We start from the raw sequence: 6,298 nt of genomic DNA, 5'->3' as shown, positions 1-6,298 counted from the left end.
GTGTGTTTCCAGGAATTTGTCCATTCCTCTCTCTACATTTTCTAGTTTGTATGCATAGATGTGTTCATAATAGTCTCTGAGGACCTTTTGTATTTCTCTGGAATTAATTATAATATCATCTTTGTCACCTCTGTGCTTATTTGTTTTTTGCAGTCTATCAAGCTTGTTTATTTTTTCAAAGAGCCAACTTTTGGTTTTATAAACCTTTTGTATGGAATTTTGGGTCTCAGTTTCATTCTGATCTGCTTTGATTTCAGTTATTTATTTTCTTCTGCTAGCTTTGGGGTTAGTTTGCTCTTGCTTTTTAAGTTCCTCTAGGTGTGATGTTAGAGTATTAATCTGAGATCTTTCTAACTTCTTGATGTAGGTATTTAGAGCTATAAACTTTCCTCTTAATACTTCTTTTGTCGTATCCAGAGATTTTGCTATGTCATGTTTCTGTTTTCATTTATTTCAAATACTTTTTTAGTTTCTGCCTTAATTTTGTTGTTTACCCAAAAGTCATTCAGGAGCAAGTTGCTTAATTTCCTTGTAATTATGTGGTTTTGAGAGATCTTCTTGGTCTCTTCCTCCTGGTATTCATTTCTACTTTTATTACACTGTGGTCCAAAAGTATGGTTGGTATGAATCTTACTTTTTTTTTATTTATTGAAACGCTTTATGGCTGAACATGTGGTTGATCTTAGAGTACGTTTTATGTGCATACAAGAAGAATGTATATTCTGTAGTTGATGGATGGAGTGGTCGGTAGATATCTATTAGGTCCAATTAGTCAAGTGTTAAATTTAAGCCTAGTATTTCTTTGTTAGTTTTTTGCCTCAATGATGTGTTGAACACTGTCAGTGGGGTGTTGAAGTCTCCCACTATTATTGTGTGGGCTATATAAGACTTTTCATTGGTCTGGAAGTACTTGCTTTATGAATCTGAGTACTCTGATGTTGGGTATTGATATATTTAGGTTAGTTAAGTCTTTTTGAATTGAACCCTTTATCATTATGTAATGCCCTTCTCTGTCCTTTTTTACTGTTGTTAAAGACTGTTTTATCTGATATAAGAACAACGATCCCTGCTCTTTTTTCTTTTTCATTTGTGTGATAGATCTTTCTCTACCTCTTTACTTTGAGCCTATGGGCACTGTTGCAAGTGAGATAGGTCTCTTGAAGATGGCAGATGAGTGGGTCTTACCTTTCGTCTTTATCCAACTTGCCACTGTGTGCCTTTTTTGTTTCTTGTTTTTCTTTTTTTTTTGAGATGGAGTCTCACTCTGTCACCCAGGCTGGAGTGCAGTGGCGCGATCTCGGCTCACTGCAAGGTCCACCTCCTGGGTTCATGCCATTCTCCTGCCTCAGCCTCCCAAGTAGCTGGGACTACAGGCTCCTGCCACCACGCCCGGCTAATTTTTTGTATTTTTAGTAGAGATGGGGTTTCACCATGTTAGCCAGGATGGTCTTGAAGTACTGACCTCGTGGTCCACCCGCCTCAGCCTCCCAAAGTGCTGGGATTACAGGTGTGAGCCACCACTCTCGGCCACTGTGTGCCTTTTAAGTGGAGCATTTAGACTATTTACATTCAAGGTTAATATTGGTATGTGAGGTTTTGATCTTATTGTGGAGTTGTTAGCTGGTTACTTTGTAGTTTCTATTGTGTAGCTTATTTTTAGGGTCTATGGACTACCTACTTACGTTTCTTGTGTGAAAAATCCATTTTTTAAAAAATACAGAATGCTCCATGAATTTGTCATCCTTGTACAGGGGCCATGCTAATCTCTGTATTGTTCCAATGAAAACCCAGTTTTGAATGGCCAAAAAAATTACTCTATGAACAGACTCTCTAAAGAAGGGTTTCATATGGCAAATAAACCTATAAAGAGATGCTCGGTGTCATGAGGAAAATAATCAAAACCACAAGGAGATACCACTATATACATATTAGAATGGCTAATATTTTTTAAGTGACAATACTTAAAGTTGGTGAATACATGAAGCAACTGGAACTCTCCTAAATAGTACCTAATATTGGTAGGGATGAAAAATGGTGCAGCTACTTTAGACAAGAGTTTGGTAGTTTTTATAACAGTAAATCTCCACCTGCCATATGACCCAGCAATCTCACTCCTAGGTATTTACACAAGAGAAGTAAAAACACACATTCACACAAAGATCTGAATGTTAATGTTCATAAACACTTTTTGGAATTGCCAGAAATTAGAAATGACCCAAATGTTTCTCAACTGGTGAATGGATAAACACATTTTGATATATCCATGCACTACAATGTTACTAAAATAAAAGAACAGAAAAGAACTTATGCTGAAACAACATGAATGAATCTCAAAGCATGCTATGTGAAAGCAGCTAGATACAAAAACCATCATGCTATCTGATGCCATTTATACAACATTCTGGAAAAAGTAAAACTATACGGAGAGAAAATAGCTAAGTGGTTATCAGAGGCTGGGAATGAAAAAAGGAAGCTGACTGCAAAAAGGCAAAAGGTAACTTTTTAGGGGAGGCAAAAGGTAACTTTTTAGGGAATTCAGTGGTTATTACACAATTGAAAATTTTACTGTATGTAAATGATTCCTCAATCAGTATGCTATCTCAAAGTTACTATGGGCAGCATGGTTGGCTATCTAAACACTGCTTATCAAAGAGAGAAGAAAGAATAATGAAAAACTCATGACTTCCTGGAAATATTCCTGGCCATCTCCCTTCAAAGACGCTAAAGTCTCTACAAGTTCAGACAAGACCTTGGTTGAACTATGTTTCCTATGGGGAAAAGCATTTAATATCATCATCCACCCCAAATACTAAGTGATGATATTATCTTTCCCTACTGGGGAGAGATATTTCAAGTATAAATATTATCTTAATTAGATGCTCCTCTTTCCAACCCAGTTATGAATTCAGTTTCATCTATGTCAGAAGTAGATGGGAGAACTTGATTAAAGCCAGTCACGAGGAAAACAGCATTAGCATAAATGTGGAACCTAAAAAGCATATGACAGGTATACTTCTATAACCTCGTCCATGACATTGACCATTATGATCTCAATGGGCATTTCTATTTTGCCTTTTCAGTATGTTCATAATATACAACAAAAACAGTCCATTTGAATGATGTACAATTTTAAAATATGAGCTTAAAGAAACATACAAACCTATTCAAATCCTGTGCTAAGTTGCTTTGTCTTCAATAATACTGAATTAGTACGAGCTCTTGGCTATTGATTTCATTACTTTGACAGCTGAAATAACATGTTCATGCCTTATGTCTGTCTTGACTGTTTGGGGTTAGAAAAAGAATGTCAGGTTATGCATGGTATTTTCTAAATTAACTTGAACTCTGCATTTGTCTACAGGCCTACAATGTTCAATCCGTAGGCTTGGTACCTGAGGAGGTGGCAGGCACAAGCGGAAGTTTCCGCTTGGCTAGGTGCCACTGTCATAAGAAGCCAGTGTCACCTTTTGTAATGTAAAGGAATAAAATAATTTAATCTTTTAAAACAGATTAAATAATGCATTCTGCCCTGAAAGAGATAAATTAATACATAAAGTACAAAAAGTAATCCCTTTGATAAGCATGCTATCATGCTTATCTATTTTCTCTCATGACTGTGAAATCAGAGTGAAAATTTAGCACTGATTATAAACATCTTAAAATTTAAAGTTGCAAGGAAAAAAAAAGAGGTAGTGATGGTGATGAAAATTGCAATGTCATGGCTAGTTCAGAAAAGCTTCTTCAGAATGCAACAGCCTTCCAGGAACAGCAGAGGGAGGGGCTGTGCCTGTCAGACCAGAAATAGCAGCAGGCCAAGGGGCCTGTTGTCCATTCCTCCCAAACCTCCACCAACAGAAAACCTCCTGGATGATCCAACTAACCAGAACATCTTTCCTTTATTTCACTTGTAAAAGAATAGGCAAATTTCAACACAAGAAGTTACCCTGACCTCCAGGCATGGTGAATTGAATCCAGAAGATGAACTTCTCAAAATGGCATGAAAAGACTGAAATGATTTATTTTAAGAAAATGACAAAGAAAAAGAGAAGGGGAGAGGAAGCCACCATGGAGAAGAGAGAGTGATAAAATTTTGGAATTTGCCGAGACGTGGGCCAAAAATGCAGGCACTCAATTTGGAGGGTAGGGGCATGAGCACAGCAGTTCTTCTCTCTGACCCTTCCTGAGGGCTCAGGGCCTGAAGACACCTGGCATGGATGGGGTAAAGGGCCTACGAACAGATGTGCATTTCAGCCTGAAACAGAGGAGTTGTGAACCCCAGGATCCCGTCCAACCCCATGCAGTGACTACCACTCTCCAAGCCCGCAGGGCCCATTCCGGAACAGCTAAAACAGAGGTCTGATCTCCTGCTCCGGGGTTCAGGGAAATGGATACAGAAGTATAAGGCAGAGGACTGGAAACAGGGATCAGGGAATGGTAGGGAGATATGGAGTTCAGGGAATGGTAACAGATACAATGTACGTCAGAGTTATGAGGCATACTCACAAAACCAGTACCCCAACTCAACCACCAAGCTCAGAAAGAGACCATGCCCAACACAAGGAATCCCCTTAAGACCCCCTGACTGCACCCCTCTGCCTCAGAGGGAACAATTATTTCTAGTTTTGTGCTTATCCTTCTCATTTAAAAAAAAAAAGCTTTTTTCTAGATTATGTCTGTATTCCTAAACAATATACTGTTTAGCTGTGCTTGGATTTTAGCATGATAAAAATGGTATCATCTCACATTACTGACTCTGAAGTTTTGAGGCTCACCGTCACCCATCTATCTCCTGATGGTGGCAGCTTTGGGTCATTCATTTCCACAGTTGTATCATATCCTACTAAGTAAATCTACCCAGCTTTTATTCATCTATTTTCCAATGGTTGGACATCTACATTATTCTCATTCTGGCCACTACCAAGGCTGCTAAAAACATTCTGTTGTACATGCTTTTTTAGTACTCAGGGACAGGAATTTCTCCTGGGTGTAGAGAGAATCAATGGGTTCATAGGACTTACTTATATTCAAGTTTATAAGACGATGCTTTTTGAAGTGCTTATATCAGCTTACACTCATGCTAACAGTGTATGTTCTTTCTGTTGTATATTTCCGAGTACTTGATCTTATCAAATTTCTTAATGTTTATAAATTGATGAGTATTTAAAAAGTATCATGTGATGTCTTAATTTTCATTTTCTTGAATATTAGTATTTTCAATTAAAGGCAGTCAAGAAATTTTTAAGAAATGTAGTCAAGAAAATTAACTCAACCCATACTATTGAGTTTTTCTTCATTTTTTTTTTTACTATTTATGTTTCTACCTATGAGATATATCTATCTGTATCCTTTTTTCCTCTTTTCCATTAGGTTGTTTTTCTGAATTTATAATGGTTCTTTATATATGCTGGATACTAATTCTTTTCCAGCTGTACATGTTACAATTACATCTATACGTTTTAGATTTGTCTTTTCCTATTTTATAGTGTCTAGTATCTTCTAAAGAATATCTTTTTCTTTTTCTTTTTCTTTTTTTTTTTTTTTTTTGAGATAGAGTCTCACTCTGTCACCCAGTCTGGAGTGCAGTGGTGTGATCTTGGCTCACTGAAACCTCCACCTCCAGGGTTCAAGTGATTCTCCTGTCTCAGTCTCCCAAGTAGCTGGAATTACAGGCACCTGCCACCACACCTGGCTAATTTTTGTATTTTTAATAGAGATAGGTTTCACCATGTTGATCAGGCTGGTCTCGAACTCCTGACCTCAAGTGATCCACCTGCCTCAGCCTCCCAAAGTGCTGGGATTACAGGTGTGAGTCATGCCCCTGGCCTAAAGAATATCTTAATAACTAAAAACGTAATCCATATTCAAGGTGAAGAACTCTCAATATCATAAAAATGTCAAGTCTACCAAAAGCAGTCTGTAGCTTCAGTCCACTTCCAGTCAAAATCCCAACTGGTTTTTAAGGTAAGTTACCTTGTAATTCACCTTCCTGTTTGAGTCAACAATTATTTTATGCAAAAATGAACATGGAATGGAATAAGCAGCCTTTCCCACACCTGAATAGTGGAGCAGGCATGAGTCACATGGATGCAGGTTTGAGTCCGGGTCCTGTGTTCACCAGCTCCACACTTGAGCAGAATACTTCTCAAAGTGTCTATTTCCCTGTTTTTATGGAGATAAGAACACCTAATGATAGCATTGCTAAGTGAGATAACATATATAAACTCTTCTAGAGTCATGGTACATAGTAGGTGCTCAGTAACTGCAGACTGCCTTCTTCTCATGCTTCCTTTTGTCTCAC

The 6,298-nt window shown here is 37.8% G+C and overlaps 1 pseudogene; it reads right to left on the bottom strand.

The window, feature by feature from the left end:
• Nucleotides 1–1,710: 1,710 nt before the first annotated feature.
• LOC111548433 lies at nt 1,711–1,807 on the bottom strand (annotated as a pseudogene).
• Between the last annotated feature and the right edge of the window lie 4,491 nt (nt 1,808–6,298).

The sequence above is a fragment of the Piliocolobus tephrosceles genome, chromosome 6 (assembly GCF_002776525.5).
Source record: "Piliocolobus tephrosceles isolate RC106 chromosome 6, ASM277652v3, whole genome shotgun sequence".
Taxonomy (NCBI): Eukaryota; Metazoa; Chordata; class Mammalia; order Primates; family Cercopithecidae; genus Piliocolobus; species Piliocolobus tephrosceles.
Note: the sequence above shows the minus strand (reverse complement) of the source record. Positions and strands in the feature narration are given on the sequence as shown.